This window comes from Mauremys mutica, chromosome 12, assembly GCF_020497125.1.
Source record: "Mauremys mutica isolate MM-2020 ecotype Southern chromosome 12, ASM2049712v1, whole genome shotgun sequence".
NCBI lineage: Eukaryota > Metazoa > Chordata > Testudines > Geoemydidae > Mauremys > Mauremys mutica.
This window is the reverse complement of record NC_059083.1, coordinates 78978021-78997531: the sequence shown is the minus strand read 5'-3', so window position 1 is coordinate 78997531 and position 19511 is coordinate 78978021. Positions and strand designations below refer to the sequence as shown.

The 19511-nt window shown below is 49.2% G+C and overlaps 1 long non-coding RNA gene across 1 annotated transcript in view; it reads left to right on the top strand.

The window, feature by feature from the left end:
* Positions 1 to 13112, top strand: part of LOC123347073 — a 106441-nt gene extending 93329 nt beyond the window's left edge. Inside the window, exon 2 of the long non-coding RNA XR_006573031.1 lies at positions 11596 to 13112. This is a non-coding gene — a long non-coding RNA (uncharacterized LOC123347073). The remainder of the gene's footprint in view (positions 1 to 11595) is intronic.
* Positions 13113 to 19511: the final 6399 nt, after the last annotated feature.

Here is a 19511-nt window from a genome sequence, read left to right as displayed (position 1 = left end):
TTAGGATGTGTGGGCATCTTATCGGAGACTCCAAACTCTTCTTGGGTGGATCGGCAAAGAGCCACTGAATATTAGGAATTCTCTCTCATCCCTGAGCCATCTCCAGAAACTCACCATTGGCCTGCAGGTGGAACGTGTCTGTGCTCTGAGCGTCTCCACTTAGAAAATAACCGTGTGGCTGCTCTGTGGGTTGATTGTTCCTCTGACATGAGAGCGGGAAGCTGCTGCAGTGGCGAAAGGAGCCGCAGTCCTTTACCACACATTTTAGTGGCAAGTCAAGGCACGTTACATGGTTTTCAGTGGCCGATGTGAATTCTGACTGGGCTCTGGCAGGATTTTGGACCCAGCCTTGGGAGATGGCTTAAGCTATTCTTGTCTTCAATTGCTAGAATAAAGGGGATCATCTTCGTGCATCCTGACTTCTATTGGGATCTTGCGTGTCGTCCATTATAGGCAGCAGGGGTGTGAGAACTGGTGTAATTCCAACCCATCACCAATTTTTGAGTGTGTAATAATAGACGAGTGTGTGAACATGTAAGTGTGTTTAGTTAAAGGGACCATTTTTCCATGACTCATGGTGGCTTATAGTATAAAAGGGAAATGACTCACCTTTCAACTGAACAAGAACTCCTGAGGCTAAGCTGACAGCACCTGTCTGGGACATGGTTACTTATTAACACATTACCGACAAGGGTGGCATGGGAACAAAACGCTTGCTTCGCTTCCTCCAGCTTAAGGAGCTTTAATGACATCTATGCCGAGGCGCTCTGTGTTTTTTGGCAGGGCTTTCACATTGACTGTCTAGGTTGGTAAACAATGATAATCCACTCAGACCAAAGCTCTGTGAAGAAGGTGCAATCTTGCAACAGAGTTGGATTATTTATCAATATTAGTTATGTGTTTTACAGTGGTCTCTAGGGGGGCCCAGCAGAGATCAGGGCCCCATTGTGCTATGTGGTGTCCCAAAGAATTTACAATTCTAAAGAGGCGGACCACAAAGGTGGGAGGGGAAACTGAGGCACAGGGTGGAGACGTGACTTGCTCGAGGTCAGAGCCAGGAAGAGAACCCCAGTGTCTAGATTCCCATTGCGGTATCCTAGCGTCTGGACTGCTCAGATTCTTCTGAAAGTAAACTGCTCCCCCAACCCCCTCACACATTTTATTTGGAGGAAAGTTCAGGCCCCACAGTCCTGGTCAGTGAAGTCCCACCATAGTGTTTATCGGGGGGGGATAGCTCAGTGGTTTGAGCCTTGGCCTGCTAAACCCAGGGTGGTGAGTTCAATCCTTGAGGGGGCCATTTAGAGAGCTGGGGCAAAAATCTGGGGATTGGCCCTGCTTTGAGCAAGGGGTTGGACTAGATGACCTCCTGAGGTCCCTTCCAACCCTGATATTCTATGGGCAGGTCGACGCGGTGAGTTCAACTTCTCGGAGTTCGAACTATTGCGTCTAGATCAGACGCGATAGTTCGTTCGAACTCCGGAAGCGCCGCGGTCGACTCCGGTACTCCACCACTGCAAACGGCGGTGGTGGAGTCGACGGGGGAGCCACGGAGTTCAACCCCGCCGCGTCTGGACGGGTGAGTAGTTTGAATTAGGGTACTTCGAATTCAGCTACGCTATTCCCGTAGCTGAATTTGCGTACCCTAATTCGAACCCCCTTTTTAGTGTGGACCAGGCCTATGATTAAGAAGGGAAGAGACAAAACAAGCTTCCTTAAGGGACTGCTTCCATGAGTGAGAGGGGAGTTTACTCCAACTTTGTTTCCTCCTTGGCCTCTCTGCAGAGACCGAGACTGCATCCCCACTTAGTTCCAGAGGTGATGGGTTTTGTGGGGTGGATATATACCCATCCCTGGGCGTGGCATTGACATCATTCACTCTTTTCATGTAGGTCAGCTGTAGCTTTCTTGACGAGGCAGGGAGTCTCTGGGATGAAAAGTTTAGTCAACCATTTCATCAATGATAACAGAGGAAACCCGATTCCATGTCTCCCTCAGGGAATCCTTAAATGCCGCTGGTCTTCATCCTCTCTCTAGCCTACTTCCCCTTTCCTCTCTGCTTACTTGGAGTCCACAAGATAGGGCTAGGCTCTGCCAGCTAAGAAGCACCAGCAGGTGGCAAGGCTTGTGCCTAAATACTATGGTGTGGATGCCTATGTATGTAACTACGACTCCCAGTCGCTGCCAACAAGGCCTTGATTCACAGTGAAGGTCAAACTGGCGACTTTTGCATAAGACTTTGTGTTCAGTCCCGGAACATGCAGAAATAGATCCCCCACAAGTTTACACCCCCACAGTCTTGGAGGAAGAGAGTAGAAGACAGGAGAAAATAGAGGGAAAGTGTCTACTTCCAGCTCTTAAACCCTCCAACCCAAGTAACTTCCATTAATCATAACGGAGAGCATTGCATCCACTGATCAGCTCATCGTTCCTTCAGTACTAGTCCCATATTTGAGGGGTACCCCAGGTTTCTCAATGCTGCAGCAAGCTGAGCAGCTCAGAGTTCCCCCCCGTGAATTGTGGGAGCACTTCTCTGCCTTTCTGGATACACAAGGCGAATTGTGGCAAGGGCCATTAGAGAGTTAGCAGCGCTCGAGTGGTGCTAGCTCGCATGCTCGCTGCAGAGCGATGGTGGTAGCAGCTGAGGGTTGTGCTCACTCGACCTGGAGCCTTTGCTCCTGACAGGCCCACCCAGCTTGAGTGAAAAGCACCACCATGCTCCAGGGAAGGGGTTTCTGTGCATGGACGAGACTTGAGTTAGGGGCAGGGCTCAAGTAAACTCTGCAGTGAAGACGAACGCTGGCAAGCTGTTGTGCAGTTGTCCATTACAGGGGTTTAGGCCTTTCTCTGAAGTATCTATTAGGTGCTGGCCGCTGTTGAAGGCAGGATACTGGCCTGGAGGAGCTAATGATTGCACCACTGCCAGGTACAGACTGGAGATCAGGAATGAGAGAGAAGGCGTCCCATATCATGTGACCCATTTGGTGCTAACAATAAGCTGGAGGGACACACACCCTCTCTTCCCATCCCCCCATTATCTGCCCACCTGCAGTGATTGCACCCAGGAACTGTAGTCCAATCTGGTACCATCTGGAGAACATGCTGACCTTCTTCTGCGTGATTTACTAGACTAAGACATAGTCTCTCAGGAGACGCGATGGATAGGCCATAGCTGTCATTGTCTACATGGGCTGTAGTGCTGGAGGATAGGGTGCATTGTTGAGCAAGGATTAGGATTCAGTAGGTCTGCTCCATCTCGGTTAGATTCTTTCCCTTTTTAAAAAAAAAAGAAAAATCCCTTTCCTGGCTGATTTTCTTTTCCAGTCCAGCCCTTCGCTCACTGAAGATCACTCTGGTCATTAAGCACGTTAGAGAATGTGAGTGAACCGGCCTCCCAAAGCTGTGAATCGCTTTAGGGCTAGAATCAAATCATTGTCTTGTATGTAAAGGGACTGAACGCACAGACCACTGTCTCTCTCCCTTTGTTCCACCCACACATTTTATATCTTCTGCTCCCTCCCCACTTTCAGAGGAGAGGGCCAACCTGACGGCTTGTGGGTTATTTAACAAATTAAAAATAGTCCTGTCCTTTCTCCCCTCCCTCAGAGTATTCCACCATGTGCTTCAGCCCCTGGAGATCCCATGCTGGGACAGGAAATGGGACAAATTCTCCAAGTGAGCGACAAGAGAAAATGGTGCCGTACGAAGTTTAAAAGCAGGTGGGATCTATTCTCTAGGCTAAGTCTCTGTGGGCCAGATCCTCAGCTGGTAGCAAATTGGTGTAGCTCCATTGAATTTCTTTTTGTCTGTTGCAGCACCTTCGTCAGTTAACCAGTGCTTCTGATGAAGGGTGATGATATGATTAATGCTCTCAGGAGATCTGGGTTCAAGTCTCGGTTCTGGCACAGATGCCCTCTGTGGGCTGGGGAAAGTCTCACTTAGGGCAGGTCTATGCTACCTGCCAGATCGGCAGGTAATGACTGATCTGTCGGGTCGATTTTATCGTATCTAGTCTAGACGCGATAAATCGATCCCCGAGCGCTCTCCCATCGACTCTGGTACTCCACCGCCGCGAGAGTCGACGGGGGAGCAGCAGCAGTTGACTCAGCGCTGTGAAGATGCCGCGGTAAGTTGACCTAAATATGTCGACTTCAGCCATGCTATTCTCGGAGCTGAAGTTGTGTATCTTAGGTTGATTTTCCCCCCACCCCCGCCAGTGTAGACCAGGGCTTAGTCTGCTCCTCATCTATAAAATTAGAGATAACCAACCCTCCTTTGTCTTGCCTGGTTAGATAGGAAGCTCTTTGGGGCAAAGTTTGCCTCGTCCTATTCATACTTGCAGCACCTACCATAAAGGGGCCCCGATCTTAGAGGGGATCGCTAGGTGCTATAAATAACTCCCAATAATAGGTGCTGCCTCTCTAGCTGCATTTTCATAATTCAGCGCATCTGATGTAAAGAGTTCCCAGTGTATCAGTGGGGTGAGGGCAGAGGGTCTAAATGTGGGGTACCCTGTAGGCAAGAGGCAGCTGGGAAGTAGAGCTGGGGGGTGGAGCCATCAGGCCAGAACTGTCAGAACGGTTTCCTGGCCTGTTTTGCTTTGCTGCCCTTGCAGTTGCACGAGCCCGTCCCCAGACACAATTCCCAGCTGCCGGAATCTTTATGAATTCGAAAAGCGTGAAGGAGCCAGAAGAGACGCGGCCGCTCCCAAGCGCTGGTCAAACCGCTTGAAGCACACGTTTTGAGGGGGCTGAAGGGGGAAGCAAGAAAGTCTCAAGCAAACACATCTGAAGGCACGTCCTATTGTGGTGTTTGGTTATTGCCTCCCTTTCTGTTTTCTCTGGACGTAGTGCTCTTCCTGTCCTGCTGTTGAGTGTGGAACTGACCATCTGCAGCCTGGGCTCTTGTGCGCTGTCCGGGGCTCTAGCAGTTCATGCTTCTTTCTCTTCACCCCCCCGAGGGAGGCAGTGTGGCCTACTGGTCAGAGGGGAAGGAACCTTGGGCTGTAGAGACCTCGCTGCCCCACTATGTGTGGGGCCTTATTGTGTTGGCCAAGTCACTTGACCTCCTGGCATCTCAAGGATCTCAGCTCTCGGGTAACCCGATGATAGTGCACGTGAGCCAGGCCGTCCTGGGGAAAGAAATTGCTTATGCATTATTACTGTCCATGTAGCTTTCATCCTGGGGATCCCCAAGCATTTTATAGACCTTGTGTATGAATCATTGCCCCCCCTTGAAATGCAGTGGGGTGGGGAGCAGAGGAGAGGGGGAAAAGTGCTTTTAGGAGCACCGGTGATTGTATAATTTCTCCAGTTGCAACAGGAGGGAATTTCATAATTAACAGAATAACTACCTGAGCTGGAACACATCCAGCACACCAGGGCTCATATCCCGCCCTCATGAGAAGTGCCACGGAGGGGGAGGAAGGTCTAGTAATGAAATGGGCGGGACGCTGGGGTCACATCTCTTCTACAAGATGGCATTCGGTCACTGGATCAGAAGATTAGATCTTGAGTCCCCAGTTCTGCTCCCTGCTCTAATCTGGGTTTGCTTTAGAGTTCTCCCAACCCTTCTTTGCTTCCTGGAGTCCCAAAGAAGCTGATGGCGTGTTGCCTCTCCTCCTGCCCAGTGGCATCCTCAGCTTAGGAAGCAGGTAGAGCTGTTCCTGGTACCCCTGGGGGGATCTGAGTATGGGGACGGATGTTATGAACACATGCTCCTTCCTCTCTGGGCTGGGATAACATGTAGATATGCTTCCGAGTACCAGAACCACCATCCGATGAAGATGGGAAGAGGCAGTATGGTGGTAGTGGACAGAGCGCTCGACTGGGACTCGAAGACCTGGGTCCTGTTCTTGGATCTGCCTCTGAGCCATGCCTCAGTTTCCCCATCTGCAAAATGGGGATAACGATGCAGACTTCCTCTGTAAAGTGCTTGGAGGTCTACTGGTGGAAAACGGACTGCTAGGCATCACTATTAGTGTGCAATAGAAACCTGGATGTACTGGTGTCATCATTGCTATTTTAAGAACACCTTCCCTTGTCATGCTAAGTATGGGCCTGAATTCTGGGATCCCGTGGGGAGCCGTGCTGCTCCTTTGAGGCCAGGCTTGAGTGAGGCACTTCAGGAAATGGCTTTGATCTCCTGCGGCAAGCCTTTTTTTTTTTTTTCAAAAGAACTGCGTGGAGTGCGCCCCTCCCCCCACCCGTGCACCCGCCCTGGGAGAGGGCGAGATAACTGATCAGATCCTGCGCACACAGCTGCGCTATCTGTGTTTTATGGAAGTTTGATTGCTGCCTGCCCTGCCGCTAACTCAAGGAAACTTCAAAAGAAGCAGATTGTAAATGCACCGCCTTGTGCAAAGAATCCTGAGTCCCGCGTGTGTGGCACTGTGCCTGCCAACCCAGTGCTTATTAGGAAATCTTTGGCATGTCAAATCTTACTGCAGACAACACACTGCGGAGCTTTCTCTTCTCTTTTCTGTTGCCATCAGGGGTTGGTGAGGCCAAAACTGTGCTAATGGCTTCCTTGCCCCGTGGGTTTCCGTGCCTGTTTGGCTGTGCTGCCCACGGGGAAGCTGTGATGCTTTTGAGTTGCATCGTGGTTGTCGGTTGGCAGCGGGAGGAAGGTGCTCCATTACATTTTGTGTTTTGGATTTAGCTCTTGTGAATTAGGCTGACGGGAACAGCCAGAGGTTCGCAGGGTGTATTGCATTTTTCACTCCTCCAGCTTTGCTGGTGCACCTCAATCCCCATTCGCCCCCGTCTCCCACATCCTCTCCTCGCATGCACCCTCCTACTGCAGTCCTGATCCCTCACACACAACCGGGCCCAGGCACTTCGGTCTGGGCCTGTTAGTCCCGTCTTCAGCCCCCTCCTGGGCAGAGACCGCCAGCCCCCTTGAAATTGCACAATGATGATTTTGAGGCAAACAAAATGCCCCTTAGTCCCTAGAATGAGTCTGAAACTCACTGTCCCTTGTGCTGATAGTGTCTGGATTTGAACCCAGGCCTGCAGTACTAAACACTCCGGCATTGATTCCACCATAGGGAAGCTGGGATGTCAACTGGACGCCATGCAAGACAGTAACTCCCTTCTGCACTTCCCCCCTCGCCTTCCATCCATGATGTATGTTAAGGTCTAAAGGCTTCACAGTAAACTCTGCTGAACTGCGGGGGGAGTGTGGGGTGGGGAGTGGTATGTTTGCCTCACTAGCCAAAGGCAAGGAAGGACCTGGAGCTGGGGTGAAAGATTTCTGGTGGGGCTCCCGGTGTTTGCTAGCAGCGCAGGGGTTAACAGGCTGAGTTGGGGGTGGAAAGGAGAAGGGTTCTGACCTCTCCACTCCCCCATGCCGTTCCCCTTGGCTGCCGCGATTTCATCCCAGCAGTCAGGAGGCTGCATATTGGTCTCCGGAGGATGGGCCAGGGTAACACCACAACATAAACAGAACATCTGGAAGCTCTTAAAGGGTTTTATTTTTAACACATTTGCAAGAGCCGGCAATATTTGTGCACAGGGTTTTTGCAAACTCCTAGGAGCTGCATTATTTCCTGCCCCCAATACCCACTTCATCCAACAACAGGCCTGGAACGGGTCCCCCTCACTGTTGATATCAAGAGCCATCTTGTGGCATTTCTGACGTGGATGACACCTTGGTGCGTAGGTGCCAATCTTATCTGAACATGGTTCACTCTCCACAGCTCTCAGAGATATGAGAGGTGCACTAGGGTGAATGAGTCATGCGTACAGACCTCTGCCTCTCCTGTATGCCATTAACTGGTATCAGCAGGAAGGGGAAGCCAGGCCTGGCACCCTCATTAGGATACCTGTTAACGATGAAATGCTTTTGATTCTTTGACCGAAGGGGGGGAAAATAGGAGAGAATAGAAAAATCTAATTCCTTAAAGGACAAGACCCTCCAGAGGCCAAATGGAGTTGAACAGCTCAGAGTCGCAGTGAAAGATTTGATTCCCTCTGTAAGGGACTCTTTTAAAAAAGCTGCTGTTAGCTGTGTGTTTAAACGCTGCCTGTGAGAGGGGAATCCTCCGAGGGAATGTCCACACCTGGAGCAAGGCGTGGGATTCCCGTCCTGCAGTAGCTCTGATCGAGCTAGTGTGCTAAAAACAGAGCGTAGCCCCGGTGGAGGGGCTTGCTGCCTCGCCTCTCGGACAGGGACGTACTCGGAGAGGCGAGCCCCTCCCATCACCCATGCCATTTTGGCCACATTACCACGCTAACTCATTCAGAGCTACCCAGTGTGTCTGCCCGGGCCGGGAATTACGCATCCGGCTCGACGTGTGAGACATACCCCCAGAGAGGGGAGGGCTGGGTGTGATTCACTCTGACTGTACCCGTCATCTTCACAGCTCTCACAGCTGCACTGTCATCTCGCTCCTCCCAAACGCAATCCCAGGCCCATGGCGGCTTTAAAAAACCAACCCAACTCTCCTGCCCCCAACTCCCTTTTAGGACCCCTGGTGTTTCAGCTGAGGAGGCAGGAGATGGATGGGAGAGAAGAAAATCCAAGCATTGTACAAGGGAATTCACTGGGGACGCCAAAGCCGCGTCAGTAGGGACAGGGCTTAGCATCGGCCGAGCCTTCTTGATGAAGCAGTTCCTCGGTAGCGTGCCCTCAGTCGGAGTCACAAGGCCAGATCAGTGCTCTTCTCCCCTCTCCCTTGCATTGTTAAATGTGGGAAGACCACCTCGGCAGGAACATTACCACACAGTTAGCTGTTTGGGGCCTGATCATGATGACCGGTCTCTGCATGAGGGATTCATCCCCGGGCCACTGCCCTTCTGCACTGGGCAGACGCTGCTGGGCCGACATTGCTTTGTTAGTCACCTGGTCTTTAGCTTCGTACCTTCCAAATGCTGCAAGGCAGATGCTATGCTACCCAAGAGGTGGACTGCCTGATGTCATCTCCTTTAGTTCCCATGCAGCTGACTTCTCTAGCCTGGAAGTGGGTTGTACAGCAGGAGATGCATGTACGGCAGTTCTGCCCCGTTTCCTTTCTCAACACTCCATTCCTACACCTTGCTTCCTCCTGTCTGCACCAGGATATTTGTACGGACCGCAGAGGTCACCCACAAGCCCCCAGTGTTTCCGCTCCTGTTCATCATCCCCTGACAAGTGCATGGAGTTGCTGGGCAACAGGGAGGAAGCCCCAGTTTGAATCACGCAGGTTTGCTGGTTATTGTGTTAGTTTCCCAGAACAAAGTCACATTTATTCTTAACCTGCTCAAAATCTAGAGATTCGGGGGGGGATAGAGGGCAGAAGAGGAGCCAACAAACAGCATCCAAAACACTGAGCCCCTGTTATCCTTGGCTTTAAGTGCAATGTTGTTACAACAGGCTTAACTTCAAACCAAGACAGTGGTTAGAGTGGTGATACTCAGACCTCAGTGGTTCAGGAGCCAAATTAACCATCAACATTACCCAAAAAACCCCCAGAGTCGTGTCAATTCATTGTTTCATTATCTGTCTATTTTCACAGCACAATGACTGAGCAAGTATTATTATTTTATCAACTACAATTGGTTAATATAGTAAAAGTTGCCTGATTGGTTAATACCTTAGATTGGATTACTAACCAATCACAATGTTTTAAAATCACATGCTGAAAAGAGCCGCAGGAGACACATTAAAGAGCCACTGGCAGTTCCCGAGCCTCAGTCTGAGTATCGCTGGATTAGAGTGTGGTGTGGTTAGTCAGGGCTCCTGAGTTCTGTTCCTGCGTCTCTTTAAGGCACTGTTCCCTACTGCTGGGTACTGGAACAGTGTAGCTGTAACCTTTCTGTGCCTCAGTTCCCCCTGGCAAAATAGGGTAATACTATTATCTCCCATGGGCTTTGTGATGTTTCATCAGTGACTTGCAATTCACTTGGAGTCCTTTGGATAAGAGGGAGCTATGTACCCGTAAAGTAGTGGTAAATGATTTCGCCATCTATGTGTTCCCAACCATGGCCTTTGTTTATTGAAAGGAAATCAAAATGTCATTTCCAGACATGGTCGTCCTACCTGTTTCTCATATTCATCAACCCTCTATCATGCACGCCGATGTAATCAATCCAGAGCCATATTAAGCAAAGATTTCTATTGCAGATCAGTTTCTTAATCGCACACAAAGATGATAGGCGCCGACCCTAGGAGCAGATGTCATTTCTTGGCTCCCTGGGGAGATCCAGCTGAGTACATTGCTTTTCCCAGGGATGAGGTCAGCACATCCTCCGCTCTTATCACTGAATTATAGCTCCTCGGGTTGGCTGGCTCGGTTATCTGCCGACAGCTCTTTGGCAGCCTATTGGAAATGAACTAAGAGGTCTCAGACCAGTTTCTAGTGCAGTGTGTCCATATCACACGATCCTCCATCCCTGCTGGCATCCCCTAGGGATGTCATGTCAGCAGAGAGGTCAAGTACTGAAGAGAAACAGAGGCTGGACTCCTTTCTCCCCTTAGAGGGGTCAGCATGAGCAGTGTGTGGGGGAGCTTAAATGGTTGCTGCTCATGCCAGGCTGGCTCCGCTGCTGTGCTGATACCTGGAGCCTCCTGGGCAGCAGTCAGTGTGGTAATGCGCCTACATTAGAAGCCTCGTTCTGCCCTGACATTGGCTTGTGTTGTGGTAGTGCGTAAAGGCGCCATCGGGATTGGGGCCCATTGTACCATCATCGTCAGTGGTGAATAGCCTACTGTGGACTGCTGCACCAGCCACGGTTGATGTTGTTGCACCAGGCATTGTGTAGTGATGTTCCCATCTCTGGCTCGAGCCGTTGTGTTAGGTGCTGTACAGAAGACGGTGGCTTTTGGAAGATGCTGTCCCTGCCCCGAAGAGCTTAGTCTAAACAGACACAATAGACAAAAGCTTGTGTAAAGGAGAGCAAATCTAATCCAAGCGAGAAAGGCAACGTTAGGTGCAATTCTTGGTGGTGGTTCACATTTTTGTATTGTGATGGAGTCTCGAGGACAGCCAGGTCAGCGCCGCACTTGTGCTCAGGGCTGTATATGGAAATGGTGGTAGTCTCTGCCCCAAAAAGTTTACAGTCTAAAAGATTGCAGGGGTCACCTCCCATCACTTCCAACCTACGCATTCCCCATGCTAGCCAGGGTTGGCAGTGCTGTGTACTTCACTCCTCCAGTCCTCAGTCCTCCTCCGCACGCTGCCCCCAACATAGCTCAGGAAGGAAGGAGTTGATTACCCTGAGACTGCTGGGAAAGCAGCGCCTGTTAACTTTGCTGAAATGGGAAGAAGCAGGTAACGTGGGGGTGCAGTCCTTGTGGACTTGGGTTTGGGTTTGTACTTCCCAAGGGCTCGATTGTGCAAGGTGCCGAGAGTTTGTGCCTTCGGTATGAATTGAATACTCTGCTTCTCTCCACTGATGTGAAGCACCTTACGGCAGCGGGCCCAACATTTTTAAGGGACCCATCAGACCTGCTAATTGATATCTACGCTTGCCTGCATTGCTCCAGTCTTTCTGCTGCTGTTGGAGGAAGTGGGTCATGTTCAGTTTAGTAATAGCGGAGGAAGTGCTTATTCCTTTGTTACAATCCATTGCCCGACAGACCATTCACTCCTTGCCTTTTTTTCTTCTTCTTCTGCAGGTTCTGTGGTGAGAGAGGAAGAGAATTCTGGGCACATGGACCTGGGATGCTAACAGGAAAACCAACCTGCTGCTGGAGCACGGGCCGGGACTGTCTCTGCGGAAGGGGCTTCATTCCACCCAGTAGCCCTTTGGGAAGTGAAATTCTGGGAAGCTTTGCCCGGGACCCCTCAGTCTGCAGAAGGGGAACCCTCCACCTGCAGGACCTGGAACAGAGGCGTTGGAGGGAAAGGGGCTCGGGTTTTGGAGGCTGTGGTGGGATCTTTCAACTAGCCGCCCCCACCATGGAAATGGACTCCTGGCCAGCTGCCCACCGTGCAGTTCCTGTGGTTCAATTTCTCTGCTTTACTCAGCTTCCTCCTGGCTCTCGCTTATCTCGGGGTTCCCACGCAGAGATGGGACTTAACCAGCCTCCTTCAAGACGCGTTCTTATGGGGCCTTAGACTTGGAAATTCTCCTCTTGGCCAGGAGACTTTCAGGCCGGATATGTTGGAGTGAACAGCGATGTGGCTTTTAAGCCAAACGGGAGCTTGATTTCCCTGCTCGTTGGAAAGAGCCCACTGTTCACCCGTTTCCATGGAAGCAGCTGTGGAATTTTTTTTTCTCCTCTCTCCCTTCTGACTTCTTTGGGTCTTGGGCCTGTATGTGTGGCTCGTTTATGACCCAGTGCGGAGAGCACGTTGCTCCAACAGTGCAGCCCCTTGCCGTGGCAGTAGCAAAGGTGAAAACCTCTACGCCCGTGCAACGCTGGGAGCGGCATGATGGGAACAGCTGTTGGTGTCTGGCTGGCGATGAGAGCACGTTGGTGTGTTTGCTGGGATAGTCGCGTGAGATGCAAATCCTCTCCTGGTGCAGGGAAAAGACGTGCGGTATGGTCCTGCATACGTCAGTCCAGCGCAAGGCCAAGGGGACGCCGTCAAAAACAGAAGGGGCCAACGCATCGTTGCAACCTCGTTTAAAAAATAAACCAGGTTGGGTGGGGGACCAGGTGAAGGAACGCAGGAGACCTGTAACCACAGTGAGGGGGAAGATCAAGGCAACAGTAACAAGCTGGGGAACTGTGTCACCTTCAGCATCAATTAAATGTCGCTCTTAAAAAAAATAAATAAAAAAAAATCCATTGCCTCTCTTGCTACTCAATTCCTTCTGCCTTAGCTCTGAGACCTCTACGCTGGGCCCTGTCAGACAGCTGGAGAGTGGAAGCCTGACACGGTGTAAGCAGGAGTTCAGGCCCCAACATGCATCCAGCTCAAGTGGCAACTCTGAATTTTAATTCCTCTCCCTTAATGTGTGTGGTTTTCAACTCCCAAACCTGAGTGTTGCCATTCCCCACCTCCCAATATTCATGCAAAGCACAAGAAGGTGCCCTGTGGAACTATACAGTAAAAAGAGATCTAACTAATACAGAGATTGAAAATATTTTTCAAAATGGACAAGATTTATGCCTTCTTCAATTCTCCGTAGGAGCTATTTTCTCATTGAAGACGAGTTAGAATAAAGACTGTATGTTTAATATGATTGAATTCAGTGCGTGATGATGCTTCTCTTATCAAGGGCCTAGATCAGAGATGTAAAACATTTCATGGTTTAAGTTCGTATGGTTTCCTGCACACCTATTGAATCGGTATCGCTATGTCTTGGCTTCCTGCCCTGCTTTGCGTTTTGGGTTCAAACTTGCAGAAAGTCAGTCAGAAATGCTGTATGTCCCATAGTTTTCGACTTGAAACTATCCTTTGGCCCAGAATTGTTCCGAAGGTTTTGAGCCCCTTTTCGTGCCCTTGGACCGATATTTGAGAGTGTTATGAAACCACGAATCAAATGATGGTTGAGTGGCTTGTAGTTCTGTAGTGATGGTTTTGTGTGGCTCATAATGAAAGATATGTGGGGAGCCAGCTTCACATTTGTTCGTTCAGTTAAGGAGCCCCGTTTTGCTAATGGGCACATAGATCGCCATTTGGGGGGCCATTTCATGTACCTACATGCCCAGCTGCAGAACTGGGAGTCTGTTAGTGGTGCAGAGTAGATCTGATCAAAAGGATGTTGTTCTTCCTCCATTCTCCGGTAACCCAAAGGCAGGTCAAATGTTGGTCTTGAGTCTCCTCTCGCCTATACAAGCCTGAAATAGAATAACTTGGTGGAAGTTGTTAGTCACACTGGTGCAAGCGAGAGGAGACTCTGACTGCGCAAGCTACTCCTAAAACAGTTTCCCCCATGTCATGTAGTGCTGTCTTGTGGCAGTGATATACTTACAAGGCCCACAGTGGAGCCAAGGGAGAAGTGTAAAGAGCTAAATTGGCTTGAATGCAAGAGTAATCCTGTGGTTTATCCAGCTGCTGGAGTGCTTTTGAATGGTTGTGCAGGTATTTCTCCTCCTGGATGCATGAAGAGTTGAGCAAAGCTCAGTGTATTGGCATTCTGCAGCCCCAGCCTCAATACGGCAGCAATAACTAGTAGGAACGGTCCTCAGGGAAATTATAGGGTTCCCGTCAGTGAGTCAAACCTGGATATTCATGATTGCGTTGTGTCCCAGTATTGCTGCCGCCTGAGGATCCATCAGACACTTCTGCTAAAAATACAGCCTAAGCCGTTTATAGGGAGGGAATTCAAGCCAGGGTGTTCATCCTGCTTGTTCTAACAGCACTGCTCCAGTGGGCAACTGACAGTGTCCCTAAAATGTCTGCGTGAAGATGAGACTCTTTTTTTCAGTCAATGTAAAACCCACCGCATAGTCAAACTGTGCATTCCGGGGTAACATACATGATGGTGTATGGCAAGTTACACAGGGAGTGTGAGTGTAACCTACCCACGCAGGGGAGGAATGATGGGGTTATAGCAGGAAAAACAACTAACGGGCAGCTATAAAATGTCTATACCCTTCTTACACCCTCCTGTTGGTTGCTTTTCCAGTTCCACCCGCCAGCCTCTACAATGGCTTCTGCACTCATCTGATCATAGAATATCAGGGTTGGAAGAGACCTCAGGAGGTCATCTAGTCCAATCCCCTGCTCAAAGCAGGACCAACCCCAACTAAATAATCCCAGCCAGGGCTTCGTCAAGCCTGACCTTAAACTCTAAGGAAGGAGATTCCACCACCTCCGTAGGTAACCCATTCCAGTGCTTCACCACCCTCCTAGTGAAAAAGTGATTCCTAATATCCAACCTAGACCTCCCGCACTGCAACTTGAGACCATTGCTCCATGTTCTGTCATTTTCTACCACTGAGAACAGTCTAGATCCATCCTCTTTGGAACCCCCCTTCAGGTAGTTGAAAGCAGCTATACTGTACAAGGCATCTTTATACTGCAGTAATTACATCCACGCTAAAGGTAGAACTGATGTAACTGATGATGGTTTTAAACAAAATCACCTCTCCTTATTGAAATAGTTATATGGGGACGTGCTCTGTTGGAGGCCTTGTAGGGAAAGGGGAACATGCTTATACAGGTGGTGGTTGTGTCCAGGAACTAGATCGGTTTTGGGGGAAATCATTAAAGAGATTCATCTGATCACAAAATCACAGCGTCCTGGAGATGCCTGGACCCTACATATCTAATGCTCTAGGAAAGGGTCTGCATTTTAAACAGAACGACAACTTAATTTCTTTTTTATTTTTAGCAGCAAGAAGTTGTTGGAAAAAATATGGCCCCCTCTTCTTATGGAATTGTGGTACAGTAAAATATGGACTGATTTTATCATGGAAAAACGGTCACACCAAGTGGGTATGTAAGAGAAGCATCAAAAAGAGGATCGGTATTTAGAAATTTGGTCACCATTTGTGGCATACTATGAGGAGGAGGAAGGCTCTCCTGCCACCAAGCCAGAATCTTTTAGCCAGCTTCTTTGACTATTAACCTGATCTCTAATAAGTAGCAGATGATGTCGCATGTTCACATTTTATTGTAACTTTGCTTTCATAAAAAGTGAAAAATAAAATAGCGTGGACTGGGCCCAAGGCAAGTGATCCCTGGTGTCTACCTGTGAGCCATGTAGACCCATTTCACTTATCGCATGAGGTTGAACTGGGTGCTTGAGAAGGTCCAAGTTAAAGCATTAACCAGCGCGGGTTTCCACTAATGTCAATGGCCTGTGCACACAGGGTATAAACAGAATAAGTTGTAAATTGTTAGAGTAATGTGTGTGTGTGTGTGCGCGCGAGACTGATGAAATTGAACACTGGCAAGTGCAAAGTAATACACAACAGCAGTCGTCAAGTCCAGCAGAAGGTTAGAACCATTAGGAAAGGGATAGGGAATAAGACAGAAAATACTATAATGCCATTATACGAATCCAAGGTGCCTTAAATACTGTGTCCGATTCTGGTTGAGTTCTAGTTGCCCCATCTCCAAAAGGATCTTGTAAAATTGGAAGAGGCTCAGAGAAGAGCAACGAAGATGATCAAAGGTGGGGAACAGCGTCCATTCAAGGAGAGACTAAAAAGATTGGGGCTGTTCATCTTAGAAAGGAGACAACTGAGGGGGTATATGATAGATGTCTATAAAAATCACGAATGGTGAGGGAAACAGTGAATAGAGGAGTGTTCTTTACTACACTACAAAAAACAGGGATTTCCCAATTAAATTAAAAGGCAACAAGTTTAATACAAACAAGAGGAAATGCTTTGTCACACAATGCACAATTAACCTGTGGAACTCATTGCCATGGGACATTGTGGTGGCCAAAAGTATAACTGGGTTCAAAAAAGAAAGGTCCATCAACGGCTATTAGCCAAGATGGTCAGGGATGCATCAGGGGCGACCCTAAACCTCTGTCTGCCAGAAGTTGGGAGCAAAGACATAATTGCCCTGTTCTGCACGCTACCCCTGAGGTTTGGGCACTGGCCAGAGTTGGAGACGGTACTGGGATAGATGGACCATTGGTCTGACTCAGTTTGACAGTCCTTATGTTCTTCCTGGGAGCTACTCCTGGATGAATCTGCGGCTGCATGGACAGGCTGACTTGAAGTGGTGGTGTCTGTTCCCTGTTCATGCCAGTGGAGACCACCGCGGGGGTTGTGCTGGGCAGGGGGACGCACACAGCTTTGCCCAGGCTCTGCTGTCACTCTGAGGCATGTGAATTATTTCTTCCAGGAGCTTGGGGGAAGTGGATCCCAGCACTGCTCATTGTGAGACTCTTCCCTCTCGGAGTTCATAACTAATATTTACTTCAAAGGCTGTTTGCTCTTCTTATTGGTCGGTCGTGTAATCCCAGCTTGTTTAGAGATGGAGAGTCAACACAAGGCCGGGCTGTTGAAAGGAGACGGGTGTGGGAGCTGTGCCGCTATTTACCTGTGTAACGAAGGAGGAAAACCAACCTGTTGTTCTTGCTAATAAATACAAACGGGAGGCGCAGATAAACTCGTGGGGATTTATTAGTTTGCTTTACGAAATGCAAATATTAAGTGGAAGCTGACTCGGTCCAAGCGCTGCCTTTTGGCTTTTGTGTGCACTGTGCTGGCTGGCGCCTGGGCAGGCCGATAAGAGGGCACTCCATGGTTAGCCAGTTATGTTAAAGGAGGTTCTATTGAAATGCTTTTGTCTCCCTTTCTTTGGCTCTGATTCTGCAAAAGGCCGAGTGCCTCCAGAAAGGTGCGAAGGGCCCTTCATTCCCGTCGGCTCCCAGGGGCCTCTCTTGGGCCTTCTCAGCACCTTGCAGGGTGAGGCCCTTCGTTTTGCAATCTCCTGCAGGGAGGATCATCGTGGCTAACAGACATATCCAGGCTTCAGTACAGAGCTGCATGGGGCCGTTTGATTTCCTAAGCACTGCGCCAGTGCTAGTGTGGAGCTTTTCATCTCCAGGCACAAAGCTGGCAGCAGCAAGCTCCTGCTTGCTATGCGATTGTCCTAGGGAGCCGTACACCTATACACAGCCTGTCTCCGACACAGCCTCATGCTTAGCCGCCTGACTCTGGAGGCTTCTATTCCTGTCTGCCACTGTCAAACATCATTACAGGCACTTAGACTGACATATCCTAGTCCTTAGATAAACTGTAACCTCTATTAATGCTTATTACGCTGCGGACTCTGTAATAGCAGTGTGTACGAAAGGAAACTGGCACTTACAAGCCCCGAAATTCATGTAGAAACTTTAAAACTGAGAGGCTGACAGCAATGGCTGGAGCTGGCACAGCATTGTGCTGGTGTCTTTAGACACACACACACACCTGAGCGGTGGTACCTCTGTTCCAGTATCAACTCCACACCTAGCTCCACATCTTAGGCTTGAATTTATTCATAGATGTTTAAGGACAGAAGGGAGCCTAAGACCGCTGAGTCTGACCTTCTGTATAGCGTATAAATTAAACCGTTACCTTAGTAACAAGCCCAATAACTTGTGTTTTGGCTAAATAGTCTCTTCCAAAAAAGCCTCCAGTCTTGATCTGAAGACAGGCAGAGATGGAAAACCCACCGCTTCCTTGTTCCAATGGTCAATCACACTCACTGTTAGACATTTGTTCCTTATTGGACAATTTTGTATCTGGCATCGGTTTCCAGATATTGGTTTTTCTGATGCCTTTCATCATCAGGTTAAGGAGCCCGCTAGTGCCCAGTGTTTTCTCACGGTGAAGGTACTTATACACTACAAGCAGGTGACCTCTCCGTTTTCTTTTGGATACACTAAACAGACCGAGCTCTTTAAAGTAGCAGGCCCCATGCTGAACTCAACTGTGGGTGGTTTTCAGGTCCAACAGGAACGAGGCTGCTGAGAGTCACTAAACTTTTCACGCCATTGGCACGTAGGTCTATGGAGGTGAAAAGGTGGACCACCCTGCAGTTCACCTTGGTTCTGTACTGCTTTGTCTTAAGGGAGTGGGCCCAATCTGCTGTCTAGGGCTACAAGCAATAAATACGCGCTAATATTTTTCCATTTGAAATGACGGTGAATTTTAAAAACCTGATGGATAAATTGGGGACTGGTGTGGAGGGGTTTGTGGGGTAGTGGGTCAATGCACTTGTTTCTCATCTCTAAAGAACAAGGGCCAAACACATCCCTCATGCATTGTTATTGGCAACATTGAGTTTAGACCATGAGCAATTGGACTCCTTGGGGTTGAAATCTTCACTTTGGGTGGTAAGTGTAAATGAGTGGCGGTGTATGCACACCAGACAATCACTGGACAACTGGATCTGACTGAGAGTGTCTTCTCAGGAGCAGTCTGGAATTGGACGATAGGGATGGAGGGCTCTATGTCAACTATGGTGCATGTGTGTTGGGGGAGAGAGCAGGGAAACACTGGACCAGCAGCCATGCTTCGTTTCAGGATGGAGGCGCATCACCAAGATGAGGTGCTGGTAAGAGGCGTCCCCGACATCTAGCCATGCCACCCCGGCTCAAGCTGCTGCTGTTCACACCCATCTCATGTTTATACATAGTTACATTTTACCAAAAGAAGAATTTTTCTGAAGGAAAAAAGCCCCATCTTCTCCGCTTCCACCCACCCAGCACCATGGTACCTTGGGTGAGGTTGGGTTCAAGTTCTGGCACTTGTTTCACTGACTCTTATGAAGCCCCTGGTCCCCAGCACTCTCACCCTTTCTATCCTAGCTTTAGCTAATCCCCAGCTCGAAAGCAACCATTTAATAGAACATAAAAGGCTGCCACTTGGTTATAAGTAAACACCACGAGATGAGCACCATCTTCACTCACAAGGGGCCCATTGCTTGAGCCTTTCTTTGGAGTGGGTTCTTGTCTTGCTCATGTGATTTAATAAACAATCTCTTCCATTCTCTCCCCTTTTGCTTTTAAGGCAGAAAAACTACTTTCCCTTTTTTCTGTCACTGAACACCCTTTGATTTTCATCTTCTTGCTTGGCAAATGTACCGTTCGGGCCCTGGATGAGAGCTGGGTATCTGAAGAGCTTGGCTTAGAGATGGTGAGCCAAAGCGGGACAGAAATGGTCTCTAATAAAGGCTGCGGAAG